Below are 27,807 nucleotides of genomic sequence, written 5' to 3'. Positions count from 1 at the left end.
TATTCAGTTTTTGTGAAAGCCAGAAGCCCTCCCAATAGTGGGTTCGTTTTCACATGAATACGAATGTGATGATGTCATGTTACTGTGATTCTCCAGCTCACATCCTTGGCTTTGACATTTACTGCGCGAGTCGTACAGATCATCACAATGAAAAAATGCAGATGCTTTTAGACAAGAAGATGCATCACACATGGAAAACTAATGCCAGGCTTATAAAGCACAGGGAGAACCCTTTCATCAGAGGCTATTGGGAAACAACATCCCAAATTGTACAACATCGTCAGCATTCTCTTACAACCACCACATTTCTTTTATATACTTTTTTTTTTTAAAACATCAAAATAATCCATCCAGAAGTATTTACAATTTCATCCGCATTAAAACATGTGTGGATACTAATCTGGACACTTGTGGTTGTTGTTGCCAAATCGCTTTGAATGAATACAGCTGACTGACTAGTATTATGAAGTCAGCTAAGACTATACAATGCTCTAGTTAGAGCCCACCTAGAATACTGTGTACAGTTTTTGATCACCTCACTATGAGTAAGACATTATTCCACTCGAGAAGGTACAGATAAGGGCATCTAGGCTGATCCCAGGACTCAACGACATGAGCTTTGAGGACAGATACAAAGAATCAAATCTCTCCAGTCTAGAAAGAAAGAAGGGGAAGAGAAGACTTGCTGTCTACTTCACATGTAGCACAGACAGGAGGATGAGAGGGCATGGCTGGAAGCTGAATAACAGTATGTTCAGCACAGAAGGAAGGAAGATGGTTATAAATGCATGGGACAGCCTACCAGGTGAAGTGTCTAAACTTTTGATATTATGTGTGTAGTGGGTGGGGCTAGCAGAGTTGAAAGATGACACAGATAAATGAGGAAGGCTGGCCAGTCCTGGCACTTAGGATTCTCCAGACAAGCTCACTCAAATCCAGGCAAAAGCAGATTTGAAACAAATGATGATAGCGCAATGCTGGAGTAATAGAACCCAGAACCACTCAGAATGATCAGCAACACCATCAAATACTAAGAAGGGAAATGAAAAAAAAATAAAAAAATAAAAAATGACAGTCGAGGCTAATTACTCTTTTACGCTAATTGGGTTAACGGATCAGGCTCCCACTGCAATCTTACTAGACAAACCTCCTGAGCTTAAGAAGCCACAGATGTGATCGTTGCCCACTACACAACAAGTGTTGAGAGATCTAGCGTTGAAAAACCTCCAGATCTCATTTTGAAATTGATCTTAGTCATTCAAATGCTATAATTCCTATCCAAACATACAATATTTTACATGCACAGCACTTGTGGAGTGCTGTGGTTATTTCATTCATGAAGATGGGTGCAAACTCAACACATTTAGGGAGCTTGTGGAACAGCTACAACACTCTATGAACCTTCATGGCGTGTCCTCTGTTTGTTTCGGTAGCGTGAAGGGGATTATTAGGCAATGCAACAGTAAAGCCTGAAATTCACTTAATGTCTGAACTCCATTAAAACGGACATCTGACTAAATACTGCACAGAGAGGTGCTGATATCGTTCCCTATCAAATCGAGTAGCAGGGATGTGCAGAAAATCGTACTCGGAACTGCCTTTGAGAAGTATTTATCAGCAGGTATTCAATAAATCCGTTCACTAACGTGTTGATTTCAAAACTGGAAAAGCTGTCCTCCTTCCCGTTTACAACGGAGTACCAATCAGTGGCAATGGCAAACTGGCTTTTCATTGTCAGTGTATGGCTTGGTCCGCCAGTACGGCAGTTAAAATGCAGCACACCAGAGACAGGAAAATATTCTTTGAATCTGCTTTTAAAACACTCAATGTGGAAGTTAAATGCCATTGGTTGGTACTCTGTTGTAAAGGTGAGGGAAGGACAGCTTAAACCCGACACATCTTAAAGGTAATTCCGAGTATGTGTTTTGCACACCTCAAACGAGTAGACAAACCTTTCGGATAGAGTAGTCAACCTAGTTTAGAATTCTGATCCGTAATGAAAGTTATGGATGAGGTCCAGACAAGACAACACAAACTTTTCCTAAAGCTATCCTAAAACGAGAAAATAAAATACATGGAAACATCCTGAGGTTATTTCAGCAAAGTTTCCAATCAATTATGAGCAGAAGTGTCACAAACACATTCCAATACAGGTCAAAACAATTTGGCCTCACTAAATTCACCACCTCAAGCTAATTCTCTAAAAGAAAACACAACTACTAACCTGGGAGAAAGGGGCTATCAATGGAAGGTAAAGCACCATGTAGGATGCTGGCCCTAATCCATTACTGAAAATGTAATGATTGCCTATCCCAAGCAATGGGTCGCCCATCTTGACTTCAGGTCTACGTCGAGCATTTGAAAGTTGACCAGATTTCAAACAGTATGCTTGCCTCTCAGACTTATATGCTACCAAAACGCTACAAGAAAGAAAGACAAGGGAACAATCAATAGCACAAATAAGACCATTATTATACTGGACCAGAAAATCTGTCCAACTTCAGATATTCCCAAATCTACAATTCCCTCCTATGCTCTCATCTTTTACCATCTTTCTTTAGTTTGTAAAAAGTGGTCCTCCTAATTTTCCACATTTGACATTTGTCCCGTTGCCCTTGCAAAGTTACCTTGCATCCCTGTTAGAGACATGCAACTCTACCTACGCACTGTGATTAAATGATGCGTCTACTACTGCCTCATATTTTTATTCATTGCCTTCAAACAGAAGACCTGCCTCTGCACAATACCTTTTTAAATTACTCAAATATCTATTTCAAATCTGACCAGGGCTGCAAATCCTGTAAATCCTGACTATGACCAGGAGCATGTGAATTAGAATGGTTTTCTTTTCTGTGCTTTTATTTTGTATTACAGTTTGTATGATTGTTTTAGGTGTTTTTGTCCTGTTTGAATGATTTGTCTCTTTTTTTCTATTGATTTTATAATGTTGTTAATTCTTGACGCCTTCTCTTGCCAGGACCCCCTTGCAAAATGAAATGCATATCTCGAGGGTTCTATCCTGGTTAAATAAAGCAATCTGACATTTGAACAAGCACCAGTCACAGCTCTGCAAAGTCAATGTCTGATACCAGGCCAGCACACTCACACTCCTCTTAATAACACGACCATTCGGAGGCCCTTCACACTTCACCACTTGGGGTGGGTGGAGTCCCCATCACCCAGCAACAGGAGGATCAAAACTCATTTCTGAACACAATGAAAGAGTCTTAGAGGACAAAATGTTTGTCGTTGAACTTGCTAAGTTTCTTTCAGTGTTTCTAAGTGTGCCCCCCCCCCCACCACTAAAGCCACACTGTGCAGAAACAGCAGCGCAGGAATCCCAGGAGCAAACACTCGCCAGCATTCCTTCCTTTGATCCACATTCCGATGCCTTCTGGAACCAATTTCTCACTAGATTTCCTCTCCCCCGCTTTGTATATTTTCAAAAAAACACCAGAATGTGTTATTAATAACAGCAGCTCTCACAACCTGTGCTACCCGGATAAGCAGACCCTTCTTGAGCAGAACACCGCAGCTTGGAGGCTTGCCTGGCTTCGGGTGTTGACATTTCGCATTTTTTAAAACATTCAAACTCTTTTTTTTGGCAGCTTCTCACACTTGTATGTGATTGATACATTGCAGCTGAAAACCCCCTACAGAGAATGGAGACCTTTATTCGTTCCACAGAGGAGAAGCACAAGCTTGAAAATGTCGCACATTCCTACTATCATTTGCTACAGCTGGGACAAACATGGGCTGTTTGTGTTTTAAACAAATATTTTCAAATATTCTTTCATTTCGATTTAACTGGAAAACAAAATTCAAATCTGTACCATAGAAGAGTTAAATAAACCCAGTACCCCATTGTGGCAGGGCAGAAGCTCGGCGCATGAAGAGTGGGTTTTCCTGTGTATGTATTGTAAATAGTGTCTACATTTATTGCAATTAGTACCTGATGCTCCTGGGAGAGCCTGCCTGCTGTGTGGGATTACCAGCTGTGGAATCTAATCAGCAGGTAGGTGTGTTCCAGCGGGGTGTCAGGTACAAAAAGGTCCCGTTTACACACCTCAGGGCTGCTGCAAAGCCATAGCCAAGGGACTGAAGATCGTCCACGCTACTTGGACAGAGCCCTAAACACCTTGCTGAAATCTTCCAATTGCCATGAGGTTGACCTGGGATCGGAGCCTGAAGAAAAAGCCGAAAGCACAGACGACTGGAAGCTGTGGTTATGTGTGTAGCTGGAGAAGGGGTTTTGTTTACTTTGAAGAACAAAGATTAGTTCAGGGAATGCACATTCCCTAAAGTACAGCGAGGTGTATACGCGGGACCTCCATTTATTAGGGAGTAGAGCGCTGTTTTTACGGCACCTTTTATAGTTTTTGTACAGTGTTTGTTTTAGCTTTTCGTACACTGTATCGTATGGCCTCTGTGCGTTACCGTTGTTGCTAGTGTCCCGTGAGCTGTTCCAGTGTGGTTGTATGTAATAAACCTGTGTGCCTGGGGGGCATCATGTATGAATCGCGTTCTTTTGCATGGTATCCGTTTCAATGCCAGTCATTTGTAAACACTGTTATATGAACAGATGCAAACTTGGTCATTTTTTGCCACCAAATACATTTTAATTCACCTTTGGATTAACATGGAATTTTGTAAATTCAAGTTTAATACGAGAATTCAGACCCTGCAGTTTTTTGGATCATTTCAAAAGAACCCTTCTGTATATTGTTGATTTGAGCGACTTGCATTTTGGAATAACTGCCTTTTCTAAATGACAGCACTGGTCTTTCTTTTTGTTCAAGCTGGGATAATCCTGTAGCCCTTCTGTACAGAGTGTTCCTCTGGCACTGCACTCCCTGCCAGTGTTGTGTCAGGAGCACAGTGTCGACCTGGTCAGCCTTGTGTGAAGATTCCAAGCAGTGCGACTCAAAAAGTATTAGCAAGGGAATAAACGCATGCCTCCAAAATAACATTTAACGCAGGCTTAGACACTTCCACTCTGAACACTGAGGCAACCTCATAAATCTGCTCTGAAAGACATAAGAACATAAGAAAGTTTACAAACGAGAGGAGGCCAGTCAGCCATCTTGCTCGTTTGGTTGTTAGTAGCTCATTGATCCCAGAATCTCATCAAGCAGCTTCTTGAAGGATCCCAGGGTGTCAGCTTCAACAACATTACTGGGGAGTTGGTTCCATACCCTCACAATTCTCTGTGTAAAAAAGTGCCTCCTATTTTCTGTTCTGAATGCCCCTTTATCTAATCTCCATTTGTGACCCCTGGTCCTTGTTTCTTTTTTCAGGTCAAAAAAGTCCCCTGGGTCGACATTGTCTATACCTTTTAGGATTTTGAATGCTTGAATCAGATCGCCGCATAGTCTTCTTTGTTCAAGAATGAATAGATTCAATTCTTTTAACCTGTCTGCATACGATATGCCTTTTAAACCCGGAATAATTCTGGTTGCTCTTCTTTGCACTCTTTCTAGAGCAGCAATATCCTTTTTGTAGCGAGGTGACCAGAACTGAACAAAATATTCTAGATGTCTTACTAACGCATTGTAAAGTTTTAACATTACTTCCCTTGATTTAAATTCAGCACTTTTCACTATATATCCAAGCATCTTGTTAGCCTTTTTTATAGCTTCCCCACATTGTCTAGATGAAGACATTTCTGAGTCAACATAAACGCCTAGGTATTTTTCATAGAGTCCTTCTTGAATTTCAGTACCTCCCATATGGTATTTATAATGCAAATTTTTATTGCCTGCGTGCAGTACCTTACACTTTTCTCTATTAAATGTCATTTGCCATGTGTCTGCCCAGTTCTAATTTTCCATTTTGGATCTTCTTATAGTTTCCATATAATAGAAATCAGGCTTATCGGTCTGTAGTTACCTGGTTCGGTTTTGTTTGCCTTTTTAAGGTTCGGTATTACGTTTGCAATTCTCCAGTGTGTACTTTGCTTTTGGTCCCTTTTAAACGGTCTGTAAAGTGCCTTTTTTTGCTGAATATTTTTTTTAATTCATCTATTAAACCAGTTTGGCCATTTTGTTTTAGATTTAGATTTGTCTACTTTTGGGATGTAATTGTTTTGCGCCTCTAGTACTACATTTTTAAAAAACAGCCATCCTTTTACTGATTGCACCCTAATAAGTGTCACCTGCGTCTGGGTTGACTATTAGAAGTTGTTCATGTAGCTATAAGGGAAGGAACAATATGTTTCACTGGGGGTTCTCAAACTCCTGGCTACTGAATAGTTTATATGATACTTAATTGATGGTACGGTAGTTTGGAAACCCAGGACTGGGGGCAGGGCTAATGTGAGTTTCTAACCCTGTTTAATGCACAGTTATGGTACAGAAGATTTCATAACATAACCTCCATAGGCTTGTGTGGCAAAGTGGTTTGCAGTTTGCAGGTGTAGAGGTGATGCAGTGCTCAGTAATAACAAACACAACACAGTTCAGGTGAAAAACAGCTGTTTATTTGTGCTGGGTTGCTTGTTTGTCAACCTTAAATAATAATAATACCTGGCTCTACACAACAATGTGTATAGCGCAGGTAAACCACGGGGTTCAGTCCTGAAATAATAATACTAATAATGACACACAATTCATACACACACGATCACGAGTCCAATAGTGAGTGCTGTTAGTGCAAGTGGTGATTTAATACAATAATCGGTGACAACGGTAGTGCAGTGTAGTCCGGGTTTGATGCTGGCTTAGCGCGACAGCTCCCGGATATTTAGCTGTTTAGAATAACAAATAACTGTTAAAACAGATAAGACAACACTAAATACTCTCAGTACTTTTTTGTTTGTACGTCCTTTACAGGTCTTTCCGTAACTATAACAAAGGAACAGATTGCTTTGCCACATCCCCTGATATACCCTCAGTCAGGCCTAGGGATGGGAATTTTAAACATTTAAACGTATAAACTCTGAAGAAGTGGTAAAATGTTTAATAATGCTAGACATATAACCGGTCACATGTCAAGTGTCACCAAACACATATTTTTTATGCAGTCATTTTAGTAATTTATCATCAGCAGTCCGTCGCGTATCAGACTGCTCTAGTGCCACAGTAAGGGCGGATATTATAAAAAGGAAGGGGTTTGGCAATTGCCTCCAAGTAACTTTTCTAATTGGTGCAACAGAAAGATTGACACTGGGGCGGGTTTTATTCTTGGTCGATCTCGTGCTTCATTGGTGCACTGTGTGTGTTCCATCCTGTAGGCATGGAATGGTACGGTGGGGTTATATAACGTTAATGACAAGCGAGTTTGTTCTATATTTAAAATGTCATCTCTAAACAAAGGAAGCCACGTTTGGAAGTATTTTGAGGAACCGGACGAGAAAACCGTGATGGCTTTACAGGGGTGAAGTCAGACCAGAACAGAAACCAAAACAATGAATGGCGGGGCAAAAATGAAACGCTACGGCGTTCAGTTATTTTATTAAATCATAAAACAAACAGTTTAAACAAAACAAAAACACTACAAAACAAAAGGCAAGTTGGCCAAACAAACAGAAACCCTAAACAAGTAGTATGCTGGTTGCAAACCCAGCATACGAAGCAATTGCTTATTTCTTTTCTCTCACAGACTTCCGTCTCTCCTCTGACACTCTCTCCCCATAATGAGCTGGGAGTGGGTCTTTTATATCTGTGGCTGGAGCCTTAATTACCTATTAAACAATGACCTTATTAAGGCTCCAGCTACATTCCCACAAGCTTTTACAGGGATGGGGATTCAACCCCATCCACACCAGCTACACTTTGAGACCGGCTTTTTCGCCGGTCTCAAATAGTAAACAATGACGGACGGCTTTCATCCGTCTGTACAAAACTCAATATATATATATATTACTAATAAACAACAACAACAACAACAACAAATCACTAAAATAGCGCACAATATATATAGGGGCGGGGCTCCCCGTCACATGTAAATAATTATGCTGAACAAAATTGCTGTACCACAAAAACACAAGTTCAATGCTTCACAGTTTGAAATGAAAACATTCAGAATTATTGTGGATGGAGCTACTGATGGCAATAAAAAGCAAACATCCATAACAACATTCGCTATAGATTTGGCCAAACAGGGCGTGATCACATTATCCCCTATGAGGACAGTGCGTGTGAATCATGAATGCAGCAGTTTTGAAATTGATGTAAGATTATCCCATGTAACACAGCAGGGAGGGGGGTTAAAATCCTCCCTGCAGAAAACATGTGCGAGGCTGGTAAAACTAAAATAAAGTGCTGCAGCTGTTCATACAAAACTTTCAAAAGGGAGAAAAAGTTGCAATTACCACAGACTCGTGGACCCCATTCCCCAATCTTCCCATAGGTGGAAGACTTTTTTCACTTGAAATTGTTCTGTAAGCTTTTGGACCGGCCGTTTATGTTTAGTACAGTTTTTATTTGTATGTTGGAACTACTGCACTAAAGTAAAGGGCCCCAGAGACACAGTTCAAATAGGTAGGCCAGGCACCTCTTTACAATGTAATGTAAAGTTGTCTGGTTATGTGAATTTTAATACTTTACGTTATTTAGTAATACTTGACAATATACAATTAACTGCACAAGAAGGAAAACATTATATTAATTTATTAATATATTATTTGATTGTGTGTTAGTTTGGCATTTAAAAAAGGACTTGTCGCAATATTTGGGAGGTTTATGTACACTAGTGCAGTATGTAGAGGAGAGTGACGTTTGATTCGAGTACTCGGAAACTGTAATGCTCAAGTACTGCTTCCTAACGCAATTTGTCAAGGCACCGACTAGAGGGGAGGCATGCCTTGATTTAGTCTTTTCAAATAATGAAGACAGAATAACTAAAACAGAGGTCAGAGAGCCATTGGCAAACTCAGACCACAACATGGTCTCATTTTGAAGTGATTTTTAAAACCCAAAAAGTAATGACTAAAGCTAAGGTTTACAATTTTAGAAAAGCAAACTATGACAGTATGAAACAGAGACTGACAGAAGTAGATTGGAGTAAAATAGAGAAAATATCCACAGAAAAAGGATGGCTGTTTTTTAAAAATGCAGTACTAGAGGCACAAAACAATTACATCCCAAAAGTAGACCAATCTAAATCTAAAACAACATTTTAAAAGATCAATTAAAAAAAATATTCAGCAAAAAAAGGCACTTCACAGAGCGTTTAAAAAGGGGCCAAAAACAAAGTACACAGAAAGAGTACTTGGAACTGAAAACACAAGTCAAAAAGGAAGTTAGAAAGGCCAAGAGAGAGATAGAAATCAATATTGCTTAGGGGGCTAAAACCAATTTCAAAATGTTTTTTCTAATATTATAAACAGCAAGAGAACATTCAAAGAGGAGGTTAAATGTCTAAGAGACACAAATGGCAAAATCATAGACAAAAAAAAAAAATAGCAAATATATTAAATGATTACTTTTCACAGGTTTTTACAAAGGAGGACACGGACAACATGCCCCACATGTCGACCTGTTCCTATCCAATTTTAAATAACTTTAGCATAACAGAGGCAGAAGTGTTAAAGGGACTAGGAGCTCTTAAAATAAAAAAAATCCCCTGGGCCGGATGAGATCCTCCCAATAGTACTCAAAGAAATGAAAGAAGTTATTTACAAACCGCTAACCAAAATCATGCAAGTCTCTTGACACAGGGGTTGTACCGACAGACTGGAAAATTGCAATCGTAATACCGATCCCCAAAAAAGGAGACAAAACTGAACCAATAAGCCCGACTTCTATTATATGTAAACTTATGGAAACTATAGTAAGATCCAAAATGGAAAATTACCTATATGGGAACAATATCCTGGGAGACAGCCAGCATGGTTTTAGGAAAGGAAGATCATGTCTAACTAACCTGCTTGATTTTTTTGAGGATGCAACATCGACAATGGATAATTGCAAAGCATACGACATGGTTTATTTAGATTTCCAGAAAGCTTTTGACAAAATCCCGCATAAAAGATTAATTCTCAAACTGAACGCAGTAGGGATTCAAGGAAATGCATGCACATGGATTAGGGAGTGGTTAACATGTAGAAAACAGAAAGTACTGATTAGAGGAGAAACCTCAAAATGGAGCGAGGTAACCAGTGGTGTACCACAGGGATCAATCAGTATTAGGTCCTCTGCTATTCCTAATGTACATTAATGATTTAGATTCTGGTATAGTAAGCAAACTTGTTAAATTTGCAGGCGACACAAAAATAGGAGGAATGGCAAACACTGTTGCAGCAGCAAAGGTCATTCAAAATGATCTAGACAGCATTCAGAACTGGTCAGGCACATGACAAATTACATTTAATATTGGAAGCTGTAAGGTACTGCACATAGGCAATAAAAATGTCCATTATAAATATCATATGGGAGATACTGAAATTGAAGAAGGAATCTATGAAAAAGACCTAGAAGTTTATGTTGACTCAGAGATGTCTTCAACTAGACAATGTGGGGAAGCTATAAAAAAGGCCAACAAGATGCTTGGATATATTGTGAGAAGTGTTGTATTTAAATCAAGGGAAGTAATGTTAAAAGTTTACATTGGATTAGTAAGACCTCACCTAGAATATTGTGTTCAGTTCTGGTCACCTCTTTACAAAAAGGATATTGCTGCTCTAGAAAGAGTGCAAAGAAGAGCAACCAGAATTATCCCAGGTTTAAAAGGCATGTCGTATGCAGACAGGCTAAAAGAATTGAATCTATTCAGTCTTGAACAAAGAAGACTACGCGGTGATCTGATTCAAGCATTCAAAATCCTACAAGGTATAGACAATGTCGACCCAGGGGACTTTTTTGACCTGAAAAAAGAAACAAGGACCAGGGGTCACAAATGGAGATTAGGTAAAGGGGCATTCAGAACAGAAAATGGGAGGCACTTTTTTACACAGAGAATTGTGAGGGTCTGGAACCAACTCCCCAGTAATGTTGTTGAAGCTGACACCCTGGGATCCTTCAAGAAGCTGCTTGATGAGATTCTGGGATCAATAAGCTACTAACACCCAAACGAGCATGATGGTCCGAATGGCCTCCTCTCGTTTGTAAACTTTCTTATGTTCTTAAGTGAAAGTATTTCCAACTTTTTTTCAATTGTAAGCACAACTCGCTTTCGCGCTGTACAGTGGGTGATATTCATCTCTTCAATTTTTTTTACATTTTTTATAAACCATATAAATTTTGGGCAAAACCTTCAAAAAAACGTAATAGGTTCCTGTTTCTTTTGTTGTTAAATGAACCTTTAAGAAACACACTATTATAAAAACATCATACAATCCGAAAATGTGTTCAATATGTATATAGTTATATCTTCACTAGCAACTTTAATTACAACCATAAATATAAACATTTCAATATATACTTTGATGTGTAGGTGTTTTTTTGAATTTTTATTTTTTAACTTTGTAGTTAAGTCTTTGCGATGTTAAAAAGTTTTTTGCTTATTTAGGGTTTATTTGCTTAGAAAATACTAACCAGGGCTGTCATTATCAGAATGTAATATAAAGAGAGTGTGTGTGTATGTAGATACGGTTTAAATGTTTAAACGCTGACATTGCAGAGTTTAAACATTCATAAAAATTTACCAAAAGCACATCCCTAGTCAGGCCCCCTTCGGTAGCGAGTGCAATCACGTATTTTCCAATCCATGACTGACACATCGCCTACCGCATTAAGGCGGTAACTTCTGGTATTGTGACTCCTCTCCCTTTCTGGATGGCTGACTTCCAACTGACCCTGGAATGAACTGTCAAACCATCCAGTCCGGGGCACACTGTTCTTGTTATACCGTGCCCTCACAGGTCGGGAGGGAGATTGTTGACTAGGATTCCTTCGCTCTCTGTCACAGCTACTCTCCAACTCAAAATGACCTCGCTAGCAGGAAATTAATTTCAGGGCAATTTTACAACACAATTTACAAGGCTCTAGTCATGGCCTTGAACCCTCTGCGCCCTTCACACCGCCCTAGCCCTCAACTCCACGGTGCGTGCAAATTGTAGACCCCCCCCCCCCGGGGCTTCAGGAATGTCACCCCCTCCTTCCTACCCCCCCACCCCTCCCAAAAATAAATTCCTCACCTCTTTGCGGAGGCCATAGCATGCTGGCTTAGCATTGACCTTCTGTACTATTTCATACCCCGCCTCCCTCATTCCCCCTCTCCTCTCTCCTTCCACACATAACCCTGCTAAAGAGAGCACTCAGCTTCCAGAACAATAACAAACAAAAGCAGATTAACCCTATAATTTTTATTTTGCATGCCATTTAGGTTTTGAACTAATCCTATTGATTTCCTGCACAGTTAATGTGGACTGCAAGTCTATTCTCCTATATAAGTTTACTACTTGCTTTACCAGACCTCTCTGTGCTTTACAATGCTTCCCTATGCTTTACTATACCTCTCTGTGCTTTACAATGCTTCCCTATGCTTTACCATACCTCTCTGTGCTTTACAATGCTTCCCTATGCTTTACCATACCTCTCTATGCTTTACAATGCTTCCCTATGCTTTACCATACCTCTCTGTGCTTTACAATGCTTCCCTATGCTTTACCATACCTCTCTGCGCTTTACAATGCTTCCCTATGCTGTACCATATCTCTGTGCTTTACAATGCTTCCCTATGCTTTACCATACCTCTCTGTGCTTTACAATGCTTCTCTATGCTTTACCATACCACTGTGCTTTACAATGCTTTCCTATGCTTTACTATACCTATCTATGCTTTACAATGCTTCACCATACCTCTCTATGCTTTACAATGCTTCCCTATGCTTTACCATACCTCTCTGCGCTTTACAATGCTTCCCTATGCTGTACCATATCTCTGTGCTTTACAATGCTTGCCTATGCTTTACCATTTCTCTGTGCTTTACAATGCTTCCCTATGCTTTACCATACCTCTGTGCTTTACAATGCTTCCCTATGCTTTACCATACCTATCTATGCTTTACAATGCTTCACCATACCTATCTATGCTTTACAATGCTTGCCTATGCTTTACCATACCTCTCTGTGCTTTACAATGCTTCCCTATGCTTTACCATACCTCTCTATGCTTTACAATGCTTCCCTGTGCTTTACCATACCTCTCTGTGCTTTACAATGCTTCCCTATGCTTTACCATATCTCTGTGCTTTACAATGCTTCCCGATGCTTCACCATACCTCTCTATGCTTTACAATGCTTCCCTATGCTTTACCATACCTATCTGCGCTTTACAATGCTTCCCTATGCTGTACCATATCTCTGTGCTTTACAATGCTTGCCTATGCTTTACCATTTCTCTGTGCTTTACAATGCTTCCCTATGCTTTACCATACCTCTGTGCTTTACAATGCTTCCCTATGCTTTACCATACCTATCTATGCTTTACAATGCTTCACCATACCTATCTATGCTTTACAATGCTTGCCTATGCTTTACCATACCTCTCTGTGCTTTACAATGCTTCCCTATGCTTTACCATACCTCTCTATGCTTTACAATGCTTCCCTGTGCTTTACCATACCTCTCTGTGCTTTACAATGCTTGCCTATGCTTTACCATACCACTATATGCTTTACAATGCTTCCCTGTGCTTTACAATGCTTTCCTATGCTTTACCAGACCACTCTGTGCTTTACAATGCTTACCTATGCTTTACCAGACCTCTCTGTGCTTTGCAATGCTTCCCTATGCTTTACCATACCGCTATATGCTTTACAATGCTTCCCTATGTTTTACCATGCTTTCACTGAACTTTGCTGTGCTTTTACTATTTTATTACTTTATCCTCAGGGGTGCTAAAGGGGTTAAGTGACACAACTCTCTCCCTCCCCCCCCCCCCCCCCCAATAAGGAATGCTGGAATTTCAATCGAGTGGGGTTTTAAGCCAGTGGAGCGTTTCCAATCTGCCTCCTGGGTGAATGTTAAGCAGGCTGCCCTATTCAACCCCCATTGGTCTGCACTTTTTTTCAGTTATTTCTGACTCTGCATTCCCCTGGTTTTCCAGGGGTGACCGAGCGTGGCAGGAGAGATGAGATGACTTCATAGCTCAAGGACCCCCTGAGAGGAGATGCTGGCAAAACTGCACATGAATACCCTGGTTTGTAAATTTAATTCTACATTGGGTTTCCTGCGTCATGCCAAGCACTGTTTTACAATGTCTGGTCAATTTCGTAATGTGGAGACAGACTGAGGACAGGGGGTAGGTGACACTTCTTTACACAGAGAATGCGAGGGTATGGTATTGGGTTACCAAGGGTTACCATGCCACATTGTAGAAAACAATCAGCTCCTTGGAACAGGATGAGCTCCGACGGCCTCCTCTCATTCCTAAATCGAATTATTTTCTTATAGTAGTTGACACAGTCAACTCTAACCAATACTTAAAGCACAGTATAGAAACCAGGACCAGAGGACAGAGTTGGAAATGATGTGGAGACAGACTTAGGACAGAAGGAAGATATTTCTACACACAGAGAGTGGGGGTATGAATGGGCTATCAAGGGTTACTAAGCCATGTAGTTGATGTTGAATCATTGGAATCCTTTAAGACCCCACATTCTGAGGTCAACCAGCTTCTAGGAAAGGGACAAGGACTGATTTGCAATTGATAATAAGTTAATACTTTGTGTTTAGAGTGTCTCTCACACGGATTGAGCAGCCAGAGCCTCTCTCCCACAAACTGCACCAGATCACATGTGTTAAGAGGCCCCCTGCACACGACGCATTGACTTATATAGCAAACCGCTCAGATTACTTTAAATAGGTATTACATGCAAGCTTTCTCCTAAAGAAGGGGGCGAGAGAGGCAGCAGTTCAGTCTCTGTTCAGTCTCTATGCACGTTCAATCTTTGGTCATGGTGTTTAAACATTAGAGAAGTGTTAAACATTTAGAATTTTTCCACGTAACCGTTCTCAAAGATATGCAGGCCAAATATAAGTGCTAACCACAGTAGCAGGCCAGTTTAGTGTACAGTCTACAGTGCAGGCCAATTTTTTTCCTATCAATATCTCTTCAGTCTTTTCCATAGTCAATTGCTGCACACATGCAGTCTTATACACAGACATGTGTTTATAAATGATGGCTTTTCTGATTGGTTATAAACATTTCCAATATGTTTGAAGGTAAACATTTTTGACAGCAAGGGTTTAGGTAAATAAACATAATCTCTGACACCCCTGCTAGGAAAGCCCCAGCTGTCACAGGTTTAATAATACTCCGGACGGCATGGTTTGGAATGGACCTGTTCGCAGAACACCTGTTTCTGACTTGGACACCTTGAAAATAAAACAAAGAATTCTCACAACCTTTGACCTAACAGGAGACCTATTCCTAACTTCTGGATTTTATTACTGTAAAGTCTAAACCTTGCTCTCTGTATGTGCATGTGTGTTTCTGGAGTTTCCCTAAACTTCTTGCAATTTGGTATAGAAATATTTTTGTGTTGTAGATGAGGTATTTCAAGTCTAAACCCTGTCCTGTATTGCTTTGGTAGGGGTCGTGTGTGTGCGTCTGTGTGTGTTTCTCTGTGCGTGAGTGCCTGTATGCGTGTGTGCCTGTGTGTTTCGCTGTGCGTGTCTTTGTGTGTGCGTCTCTGTGCCTATGTTTCTCTGTGTGTGCATGCGTCTCTGTGCATGTGTATCTGTCTCTGTGTGCGTGTCTATCTTTGTGTGTGTCTCTGTGCCTATGTTTCGCTGTAATTGCTTGTCTGTCTCTGGCGTGCGTGTGTCTATCTTTGTGCGTGCATGTCTGTCTCTGCGTGCGTATCTATCTCTGTGCGTGTGTTGAAACACACAGGTGTTTAAACTTCAAATGACTTGGCATTGCTCCAGTGCTGTTTTAATAACCAAGTTCTGTGTTACCTAATTTACATTTAACACACGTTTCATTAACTTCTTCGAAATGATTCCACACGTAGCTCCTTTTTGAACGCGCCATGATGTTAGCTGGTAGCTGGATCCTCCTTCCCGCCCACGCTGGTGAAATCAACCACAGTTATTTTCCCTCTGTTACTACGCAGCACGCAGGACACATTTTATGGATGTATGTGAGAGGATTAAAAGTAATTAAAATATATACTAAACGTTTAAGAAAATGGTGAGTATAGAAATGCAATGGCGAGTATAGAAATGCAAATGCTGTGTATATTTCTTGATCACATTTAAATGAAAATACACTTGGACTTAAACCCAACCCTTCTGTGCATGTGTGTACCTCTGTGTGTGTGTACCTGTTTGTCTCTGTGCGTGTGCCTATGTCTGTGCGTGTATGTGTGTGTGTTTGTGTCACTGCGAGTGTGTCTATGTGTGCACGTGTTCCTTTCCTAAACTCTTCCCGTTTTCACCAGGTTGCGAGATCCCATTTTCCCAGGCCCTCGGTGTGTCCCACAGTTTGCTGCGAAGCGCTGGAGGGGTCGGGACGGGGAAGTGTGCGGGCTAGCGAGAGGGTGTGAGATCCACAGAGCTGCAGCTGTTTGTCTGGGAGGGAGGGAAGTAAGCAGACAGCCTGAGTGCTGCTACATTGTCTTAAGACTCCAACAGACTCTGCTAGACACACTTTGGAACCTACTTACTGCAGGCTCCTCCAGTTGTGTACAGAGACAACTGTGCATACACCCATGCTTATACTATGCATTTACCATAGTTTACCCTGGTTTGCCATGTTTATTAATATGTATCACCGCACCTTTCTATTCTTTACAATGCATACCAATGCTTTACCATGCTTTCACTAGGTTTACACTTTGCAATGCTTTTACTATGGGAAACTTTTATAAGAGATATACAAGCCACGTCATTCTGCCTCCTGCTTTTATCTCTAAATGACAACCTCACCAGCCCAATTAAAACTGATTTTGTATGGTGACTGTAAATGCGCCTAGGCGTATGCACTGAAAACTGTAGTACATCATGCTGAATCTCAGACAACAAACATAATGCCTGACCAAATTATATGGTTCCCGGAAACAAATCGTTTGATTAAATTACAATCCCAATTCTTTAAAATGGCATTTGGAACAGATTAAGGTGAAATGTCTTTCTACTGTTAACTTTCTTTAGTTATATTATATGTGAGTGACATACATACATGTTTGCTGCCAAATCTTTTTATTTTTATTAAGAATAGTATTTAATAGAATGTAACCGTATTTATCAGTACAAACTCACAGTCTTTATCACACAGGCACTGGACTTTAGAATCTTGAAACTCAACATTAACTTCAAGCAGCCTCAGCAACCCGGTCCAAAAACATTTAAAAAATGTTTTCATTGGGGCTCCCGAGTGGCGCATTCAGTAAAGGCGCTCCACGTGGAGTGCAGGATGCGCTCTATAGTCTGGACATCACAAGTTCGAGTTCAGGCTAGCTATTCCTTTGCCGACCGAGGACGGGAGCTCCCAGGGGGCGGCGCACAATTGGCTGAGCGTCGCCCGGGGGTAGAGAGGGTTAGGTCGGCCAGGGTGTCCTCGGCTCACCGCACACCAGCGACCCCTGTAGTCTGGCCGGGCGCCTGTGGACTTGCCTGTATGCTGCGTTGTCCTCCGACGCTGTGGCTCTTGGGTGGCTGCACGGTGAGTCCGCAGTGTGAAAAAAAGCAGTCGGCTGACGCCACACGTTTCGGAGGTTTCATAGGTTTTCATAGGTGTCCCCGACTGGCTCATCCAGGTATGGTAAAGCATAGGTAGCTGGGAGTGCAGGATAAGTCACACAGCTTGGACGGCGCCAGTTCGCGTCCGGGCTGTGCAAAGACGACTAATTTTGCTGGGGACTCCGAAGGGGGCGTCACATTGGCTCTGATGCTCCCAGGGTGGGGGATGGGAAACCGGCAGGAACTCATTCTCCTCATCGCACAACAGCAAACCCTATGGCCAGACACCAAGCACATTCAGAGTGAATAAAAAGCAGGGCTGATCTCTGTTCTCCGGGATCGGTAGCCCGCTCACCTCTGCTCTGGATTGCTCGGCATAAAAGCTATTCTGGCTTTAGGCTTGTGAGATCGGAGGACGCTCACACGCCCTCAGAATGTCTGTGCTGTGTGGAGACTCACCGCGGTGAGGAGAAAAAAACAGAATTGGACATTCCTAATTGGGGGAAAATTACTAAAAAAAATAATTGGTCACTCTAAATAAAAAAAAAAAAAAAAAAAGGTTTTCATACACAAAACCGTTTGTTGTTTATTTTATAGTCCCATTAATAACCATTGCAGTCTAATTTCTTATGTAACCTTACCTTCTACTAGGGATAGCTCACTGGCACCGCAAGTCAGACATTAACACAAAGTGACTCTAGGGGGCTAGATTCTTTTAGGACAATTTTTAAGAATGTTGCTAAGGACTGTTTCTTTTGTCTGTTTAAATAACATTTCAGTTCAATGAACCTTCAACTGTTTTAGAGGGAGTTTATTCTCATTTTTAGTAGTTTATTCTCATTTTTTCAAAGCATAATTTAATCTAAAAAAATGTTTATATTGCAAACATTCCTTAAAACAATCCTCAGGGATGGCAATAAGACTCCTATTGCACAGAAATTTCACCCATGCCAGGTTTTAACACCAGCAACAGCATATAGGTAACAAGCTCTTATTAAACTCATAGTAAAAACCAGGAAAGTCTTATAAAAGGTTTATTGACAGGGTCACAAGTGTTTTCAAAACCTCCACCTTCTAGCAATATATATCATTGTGAATTTCCGAAATACAGGGACATACAAATTGTCAAGACTGCACAAGTCAATGAAATGTACACTAAATCTAATTATTATTAAAAACGTGTTAAACTTGTTACTTGGAACAGAGACATGTGAATAAGTACGTAGAGAAGGCAAACCTTGTAACCGGTTTCTTATGAAAATCATGTGGTTAATTTTATAACCGCAATGCTATCACAGAGGGGACGTGTCAGAAACTGCTTGTGGTTCATTCCTATCAGCCGTCGCCCCAGGACATAATTTGTGTGAGTGACTGTTGGGTTTGTGAAAGACAAGGCACTGAGAGCACTGCAACACTGAGACTGTTAGTCTCTTTGTCAGGGATGTAACTCCAATGGCAGAGTCCTGTTCCCTGTCGGTGAGATGCACAGTGGTTAAGACATTCACTTGCGGTGTGCGGAGTCACCAGTTCACACTCAGCCCTGTTACATAACGATACACTAATGTCATCATACAACACATATTGCGATATGCAGGTACCGCTATAATATGCCTCACGATACATGCGACTGTCCTGATGCACAATAAAGCCTGATTCGCACAGGACGAAAAATTACCACATAAACAGGTGGCTTCGGAATTTATAGGAAATCAATGAAATTTAGTCACATGCAAACTGTCCATTTCTTTTTATCCCAGATCATTTTTTCAGCGGTCCTCTGATTTTTGTTACACTATATCGGGGCCTTAAATGTTAACATTAACACATTAAAAATGTTACAAAAATTAATTTTTTTCATTTAAGAAACATTGCCAGATTGAGAGGTATTTTTTCCCCCAGACATGATGCTGAGCGATTTTAATGCATGCTTTTATATCGTCAAGAATTGATTTATTGCAATTGCTATTGGTAGCAATGTGATATCTCCTCTGCAACGTGTATGAAATCCTGCTGCAAGAGTTTTAACTGGAACTGAGACAAGATCATATCACTCCTGTGCTGGCATCTCTACACTGGCTTCCTGCCCATTTTTAGGATATATTTTAAGGTGTTGTTATTAACCTATAAGCCTCTAAATGGTCTTGCTCCACCTTACCTTAAAAATCTTTAAACACCATACGTCCCCAATTGGTCACTCCGATCTGAGTATGCCAGGTTACTTTCTATACCCATTATTTAGGTGGTAGATGTTTCAGATGTATTTCACCGAAATTACTGAATGACCTGCCCAGTACTGTAAGGGAAGCTCCCTCGAATGACCTGCCCAGTACTGTAAGGGAAGCTCCCTCGAATGACCTGCCCAGTACTGTAAGGGAAGCTCCCTCGGTTGATGCTTTTAAATCTTGATTAAAAACACATTTTTGTAGTCTGGCGTATCGTTATCTAAAATTATATTCTCTCGTCTCTTTATGGCATATTTTACAATTTTTACTTTTTAGCATTATTTGACTGTTTTATTTATTTTAAATACTTTTAAATATTTGATGGGCCTTCTTGTTATTAACTTTGTGGCGGCCCTCATTAAAGGCGCTATACAAAAATAAAGATTGATTGATTGATTGTTATTTTAGAATTTATATCAGCATTTCATAAGAATATAAGAAAGCTTACAAACGAGAGGAGGCCATTTGGCCCATCTTGCTCGTTTGGTTGTTAGTAGCTTATTGATCCCAGAATCTCATCAAACAGCTTCTTGAAGGATCCCAGGGTGTCAGCTTCAACAACATTACTGGGGAGTTGGTTCCAGACCCTCACAATTCTCTGTGTAAAAAGTGCCTCCTACTTTCTGTTCTGAATGCCCCTTTACCTAATCTCCATTTGTGACCCCTGGTCCTTGTTTCTTTTTTCAGGTCGAAAAAGTCCCCTGGGTCAACACTGTCAATACCTTTTAGAATTTTGAATGCTTGAATCAGATCACCGCGTAGTCTTCTTTGTTCAAGACTGAATAGATTCAATTCTTTTAGCCTGTCTGCATACGACATGCCTTTTAAACCCGGGATAATTCTGGTTGCTATTCTTTGTACTCTTTCTAGAGCAGCAATATCCTATTTGTAACAAGGTGACCAGAACTGAACACAATATTCTAGATGAGGTCTTACTAATGCATTGTAAAGTTTTAACATTACTTCCCTTGATTTAAATTCAACACTTTTCACAATATATCCAAGCATCTTGTTGGCCTTTTTTATAGCTTCCCCACATTGTCTACATGAAGACATTTCTGAGTCAACATAAACTCCTAGGTCTTTTTCATAGATTCCTTCTTCAATTTCAGTATCTCCCGTATTATATTTATAATGCACATTTTTATTGCCTGCGTGCAGTACCTTATACTTTTCTCTATTAAATGTCATTTGCCATGTGTCTGCCCAGTTCTGAATGCTGTCTAGATCATTTTGAATGACCTTTTGCCACTCCCTAATTCATGTGCATGCATTTCCTTGAATCCCTACTGTGTTCAGTTTGAGGATTAATCTTTTATGCGGGACTTTGTCAAAAGCTTTCTGGAAATCTAAATAAACCATGTTGTATGCTTTGCAATTATCCATTGTCGACGTTGCATCCTCTAACAAATCAAGCAGGTTAGTTAGACACGATCTCCTTTTCTTAAAACCATGCTGGCTGTCTCCCAGGATATTGTTACCATATAGGTAATTTTCCATTTTGGATCTTATTATAGTTTCCATAAGTTTACATGTAATAGAAGTCAGGCTTATTGGTCTGTAGTTACCTGGTTGGGTTTTGTCTCCTTTCCGTGGTATTCACGTCAAAGCAATACCAGCCTTCGCAATAAACCATAATATAATATTACAATTGGTATGATCTGAGATCCTACAGTTCAGTAAAACACATAACAAAATTGAGGAAAGGTGAACATACTACATAAATTGGCGACTCTTAAAAAATGAATGCTTTGAATAGTGTATTTGAAGATATGTATGGAAATACACATCACTCAAAGGACAAAATGGTTATTCTAGCCTTTGGAAAAGAAGATACAACTAAATTAGTTCTATAAACCCGGTTCTTTGTTTACAAATTATGCACAAAAACGCCTTCTCTGGCCACATCGCATTTCACTTTGAGTTTACCGACTTTCCTTGATGAAAACTAATCTACATCTGGGAGGTTACTAGAAGTCCTCTGCTTTTGATCAGCTCTGAGGACACCTGGTTTTGAGTCCCATGCGAATCATGCTTTATTATTATTATTTCTTTCTTAGCAGACGTGATCATTTTATGTTGGACTGTTTTGTTAAGAGACAAACATTAAAATGGGATAAAAGTTTCCCATAGTAAAAACACAGCCAAGTGTAACAAAGCACAGTGAAAGCATGGTACTGTCATTGTAATTATGCTAATTTTACAGCGTGTCTGTTTGTAGATTTTTTATAAAAGCAAAATTTGTGAATATTTCTTGCCAGGAAACATTTCATTTGTTACAGTACTTTAATATCCCACTAAATTAAACACGGCTGTGTTTGTCCTTCGTTTATGTCAGCTTATGAATGAATACATTCAAGTAAAAAACGCATCATAGACGCATCATAATTCCTGTGACTTAAACACAACCTTGTTTTAGAATGTCATAATAAGTCCTGACCAAACCCATGGAGGGGATTAACCACTGGAAAAAGTGAACCAGCTCCGCAACAACGCTGTGTCTCTGAGGGACTTAAAGAGGCGTCATCGGGTGGTCCTTTGCTTGTCCCAGTCCAAGCCAAACTGGTGGTAATGGTACCCTTTAATGATGTCAGCGCAACAAAACAAAAACAAACAAAAAAGACTAGCGACAAGAACCTCAAGCCCTTAAACCGCCTAACCTGCTCTTTACAGAACAAATAAAAACATAAATCAAAAGGGACGAGAGGTGGAGGGAGAGATAGATAGAGGGGAGGGAGAGATAGAGAGAGAGGGGGTAGGAAGGGAGGGAGAGAGAGAGAGAAAGAGAGAGAGCAACCATGAAAATATGTCCTCTCAGCGTGCGGCCCATGGCTCCAATTAATTGCATGCTGTCTATGCATTCGTACTTGGCTGGCTTTCCCCAGCTAAAGGGAAAACAAAAATTTAAAAGTTACAAACCTTTAGAGGCCTTTATTATGTCAGTGTGACTGCATAAAACACACAAACTTCCCCAAGCTTTCTATAAACTGTGCACAATCCCCAGTGTTCAATCACTCTTACAAATACATGGAGACTTTAATAGGCTTTTAAACACCATTGCCTATGATTGATTAGGGTAAATGCCCTGTCCACCACCCCCTATCACTGGCTAGTTTAACTTGGCATCTTAACTTTAAAACGTTGGTGAAGGTACAGCACTGCATACTCTGCTATACTAGTGTGCTCTTACTCAGCGCTGTTCATGCCAAAGCACCTCTTGACAATTTGAAATTGAAAAGATCCCTAATGAGCTTGTGGTTAACTCGGCTATGAAAAAACATGCTTATAAAAGAAATAGGTCTCCAATCTAGATTTATTTGAAAGATTAAATTGCTGTTCGAAATTTGGAGATTAGAGGAGCCGTTAGCACCAGACAAACTGCTGAGTTCGGCTCAGTCTGAGAAAGGTTCCAGATCTGGGATTAACATTTGCTGAGACACGGCTTTCGCAGTAAGGACGGAGCAGAAGAGGTAAACGTTGACTACTGGAAACAGATTAATTGTCTAGATTTAGGTTTATACACAACAGGCTAAGTTCTCAAAGCTACTCCAGATCACCATTCATGCATTTTTTTCAGAAAGGAGAAACACACCCAGTAAAGTCCCAAACCAGATATAAACAACTCAGACTTTTAACTTAAGAACTTAAGTAGTCTTAAATGGTTTTGTATTTGTTTTAGAATTGTAATGGTGTGTTTGATTTTCTTTCAGGTAACAATTGCACTAATGACGATTTGGAGTAAGTAGCTTTGGGAATCTCGCCCCACTTGTTGCATGAGCCCATGGGGTTGGTTTGATTATAACCCCGGGAGGAGAAACCACAGCTGGATTTTTTAAAGAGCATTTTACAACACTGCTGGGAATAACCTTGGATTGCGTCACCCACCTATCCGCGATTATCCCATTATAAAAATAAGTGGGTGATGCAATCCAGAGTGACTCCCCGGTGCTGTAAAATGTCCTAGTAAAATCTGTCTGTGATTTACCAGGGAAGAGGCTGATTAAATCAGTCCCTTAGTCTAATTCCTAAAGGAGCTAAATAAAAGTGAATGGAGCTGAGCCCACGATCCTGTGTGCGTGAAACGCGGAAAGACTGCAAACTGGGAGTCGACGTGCTGTCCAACTGGTTAATGGGACAAGCAGCTTTAATTGTTTTTCTCATCCATTGCTATAAAACACTCAATAGTGCTGAGTTTAGAAAAAAAACATTTCATTTTGATGAAAAAGCATTTTGACTAGAAGTCTTGCTCTTTTAGTTACTAGTTGTGTGTTCGGTAGAATAACCCCCAATTTAATTATTTTTTAGATAACCTCTCCTTGATTTCTGAAAACTGAAATGGTGTCTAGTATTCCCACCACATTATTATTTATTTTATTTTTTTTTAACTGTCCAAGACATTCGTTTTTGATGGGTATAAATACTATGTAAAACAAGGGTTAGCATTTCTTTTTTGCAGGAAACCCCTCCATGGCTGTATGGCAATGGAGAGCCTCTGAGCAGTGAATCTGTAAACAGTTCATCCTAAAAATGTGATGATGTAATGGAAACACAAGCATCAGTGATGATGTAATGGAAACACAGCCATCAGTCTTCCTCACACACAGGCTTCTCTCGCAGATGCAGAGTTCAGCTATCTCAGCTCGAGTGTGCTGACAACTAGCTTCCAACCCCCCCCCCCCCCCCCCGAGCCTTATATGGTGCAGGAAGAGTGTGAGTAAGGCAGCTGCACAGCTACCCCTCTCCCCCAATCCACACCCTTTTTGCGTCGTATAGTATAGACAATTCCACTTTGTGCTGTTGCCAGATTCTGATGTCAGCTCTCCCAGATTTCTGTCTCGATTGTGCGTCACTTGAGGAGCCGGGGGTGCACACGGAGACTGGCTTCAAACTCTTTAAAACTTTAGGATTGTGGCATCTTGGTTTTCCTAAATAGCAACTTGCTATGAGGTCTGAAACATCGCAGCTGTCTTACCTAATGTATTCTTGTTGTTGTTTAGAATCACCTTATATCTTTTTCCATTTTATTCATCATATCCTGGTGACTTAAAAAAAAAAAAAAGTTATAAAAATCCCCCCTGTGCACTATAGAGCTCTCAAACATCTCTACAAGTACACCTCGTACACCAGAGTGTAACCATTAACCTGTCCCCCCTGCAACACTCTGCCCCCCATGGATGTAAGAAACAGCACACTTGTTCAATGTGATAATTATTACAGATATACTCACTAAAAGCAGGGTTAATAATTACTAGGGGGGGGCTTAGCCTGTGGGGAGTGGAGTCAAGGAGAACATGTTGTGTTAATAAGCTCTGACAACCTAGAGCAACCTCATTTTTGCTTTTGTAGCAGCTGTTACCTCTGAAGTCATTATCATGCCTGAGCTACAATATAAATACATACATACATGGCTAATGTAGCTGATCCTGAATATTGTGCTGTGTTATTGTGAGTTTTTTTATATGAGAAATAACTTTAATCAACACATGCTAAGTTATGCCACACAAGGTACACACAAGAAATAAAAAGATAGCAATTGTTTTACAAGTGAATTCACTATATTACCTTATTAAACCAAAATTAAATGAACACATAAATGCGGCTACCTTCACGCTGTCCCTTTGAAAGAAAAGGACTGTCCAAAGTTCTTTGCTTCTGCGTTTTCAATCGAGATGCAATGTACTGCTGCTGCTATCACTTAAAAAAAAAAGTTTACTTTTGTATGATTTGCCTACATCGTTAAAAACAGCTATCTACCACTGTTACACAATGTTATATAGAAAGCGTTTCACTGAAGTAAGAACAATACAGCATTACACACATATTGGTTACAAATCTGATTAGCTACTTATTTAATCAAAATGTAAATCATTATATAAAAAACACCACAACATGAACATGACAGATTCAAACTCATAAAAGTAAAGTGATTAATTCAGTGGTGTAGTGGTAAATAAAAGGTAGGTAAAAGCCCCTGTTTGGTGGAGTTGAACAGAGAGACTTAACAGATAAACATGAAGAGATACATTGTAACTGGCCCCAGTTTTTTCACGCCGGAATTGTATTTCAGAGTGCGCTCTCACTGAACAGTTACAATTGTTACAAATTACCAGAGAAGAAAAAATACTGGTCTCTGTGTTGCTAGCCTGTGATTATAACTAACAATAAAGCTGTGTGCAGTGCAGTGCAGATTAAACATGAGTTGATTATATGATTGTCTGCTTTACTGTGCCAGCTACCTACACAATCTGCACGATTTTTAAAATAAAAAGTGTGGCGAGGGGGGGGGCTTAGCCCCTCAAGCCTTATGGTGCCTCGTCTAAACTAGCAGGGTCATTAAATAAAGACAGAACCCTGAACTAACAGGCTGGCTGTCCCCAAAGGAACCTGATGTTTGTGACTATTTACATGAGAAGCATATCCGTCATTCACTGGCTGCTGTATAAACTGTAGAACTCAATGGTGGGCAAAGTTGACATTTCCAGTCCTGGACTTTGTTCCAAGCCTGTTCGAAGTTATTTAATTGAACCAATTAAATCCTGATCTAGACCCTAAAGTACAGTAAATTAATTATTTCACGTAACTGTTAAACATGGGGTAGAATGGAGCTCTATGACCGTGATTGCTGTTTATACCCAATTATTGTATTGCAAATGGAGTAAAAATAGGGTTACGGAATAGGCGGTAGGAAGCACTTTCTTTTTTAAGTGCTAATGCATGCAATAGCCTACCAGGTGAAGTATCCAAAACACTGGAAACATTAAATAAAACAAACAAAACATTTTTAATTCTGTCCTATTAAAATGAGATCCCCTTACAGAACAAAAAGACCACTGTTAAGTTTTCTGTTGCTTTATGCCATACCACTGCATGAAACACAAGCTCTGCCTCACTGCGACAGGAGGCTAGCGGGTGTTTTAATATTCCCGCCCAGCTGCCTGTTCTATCGATACCCTCTCTGCCCATCTGTTCAGGTGAAGTCTATTGCCTGCAAGGCATTGTCCATGTTGTACACAACACATTTTTTAAATTCCTTCCCTGAGCCCTGTGGCGCAATGGGAGCGATTCCTATCAGTGGAGTTCAAGTCCAGACTGAAAGAAACACACACAGTACTGTACCTGTCCAGTCCTGAAAGTTTTCCATTCCTAACAGAAATGTTTTAGAAACCCCCAATCATATCCCTATCATAAATCAGGACCCTTATTTCCTTTTTGATTATTAAAATTGAGGAGCATTTTTAAAAAAAGGACCTTTTACCTCATCTACCTTGTCCTAATGTCTCGGCAGTGTTGTGAGATGACATGAAGTTCAAAGCTCTAAAACAATGAATGCAGAGGAGTCTGGCTTTTTTGCATTGTGGTTAAGATGCTCGCCTGTGGGGCGCAGGGGTGCCAGTTCGTGCCCAGCCTCCGTCCTGTTACAGTAATATATAAAATAATACCTGTTGGGACCAGCATTAACCTATATTTTATTTTACTTTTTGGAAAGAAGTAGTTATTTCTGAAAATAATTATCATACCTTAGGACACACACGTGCCTATGGTCCAAAAAACTTTGCGTTCTGCTGCAGTAGGGTGTTGCAGGGGGGGGGCAGGTTAATGATTCCACTCTGGTGTACCCGATGTACAGGGAGGTTAGACATGCAAACCAATAAATACTGTGTAATCACACACCTGTGCTTATGCTGCACTTGGGCTTGCACAGTCCTATGGTTTTAAACATGCCTGTCTCTGTACATGTTAAGCTGTGACACAGTAACGCTGATAAAAGACCACATTGTAACTGGATTTCTTAATACTTTGCTTTATCTTCTGTAAAGCAGTCCTGCATACAAGCCATTACATAATCACATGTATTAGTGATTATACGGTATGTAATGAATGGGCATCTCAGCCCATTGAATTGAATGGAAATGTGATGGCTGGACGCAAACCATATGGTTCAAAGACAAACGAGTTACCATTCAACTGAAGAGCAAGCTCTGCGAGAGGCAAGCACGGGTCTTACACTGGTGTCA

General features: G+C 40.3%; 1 protein-coding gene and 1 long non-coding RNA gene across 3 annotated transcripts in view; both read right to left on the bottom strand.

The window, feature by feature from the left end:
* LOC117402041 (regulator of G-protein signaling 5) overlaps nt 1–27,807 on the bottom strand; it is a 130,826-nt gene that overhangs the window by 80,758 nt on the left and 22,261 nt on the right. The window lies entirely within an intron of this gene.
* On the bottom strand, nt 12,374–13,213 carry LOC131705074 (uncharacterized). The gene is made up of 3 exons (XR_009310162.1): nt 13,163–13,213; nt 12,741–13,124; nt 12,374–12,554 (listed from the first exon to the last, which is right to left on the bottom strand). It is a non-coding gene; the product is annotated as an uncharacterized LOC131705074 (long non-coding RNA).

The sequence above is a fragment of the Acipenser ruthenus genome, chromosome 34 (assembly GCF_902713425.1).
Source record: "Acipenser ruthenus chromosome 34, fAciRut3.2 maternal haplotype, whole genome shotgun sequence".
NCBI lineage: Eukaryota > Metazoa > Chordata > Actinopteri > Acipenseriformes > Acipenseridae > Acipenser > Acipenser ruthenus.
This window is presented reverse-complemented; position numbering and strand designations above follow the sequence as displayed.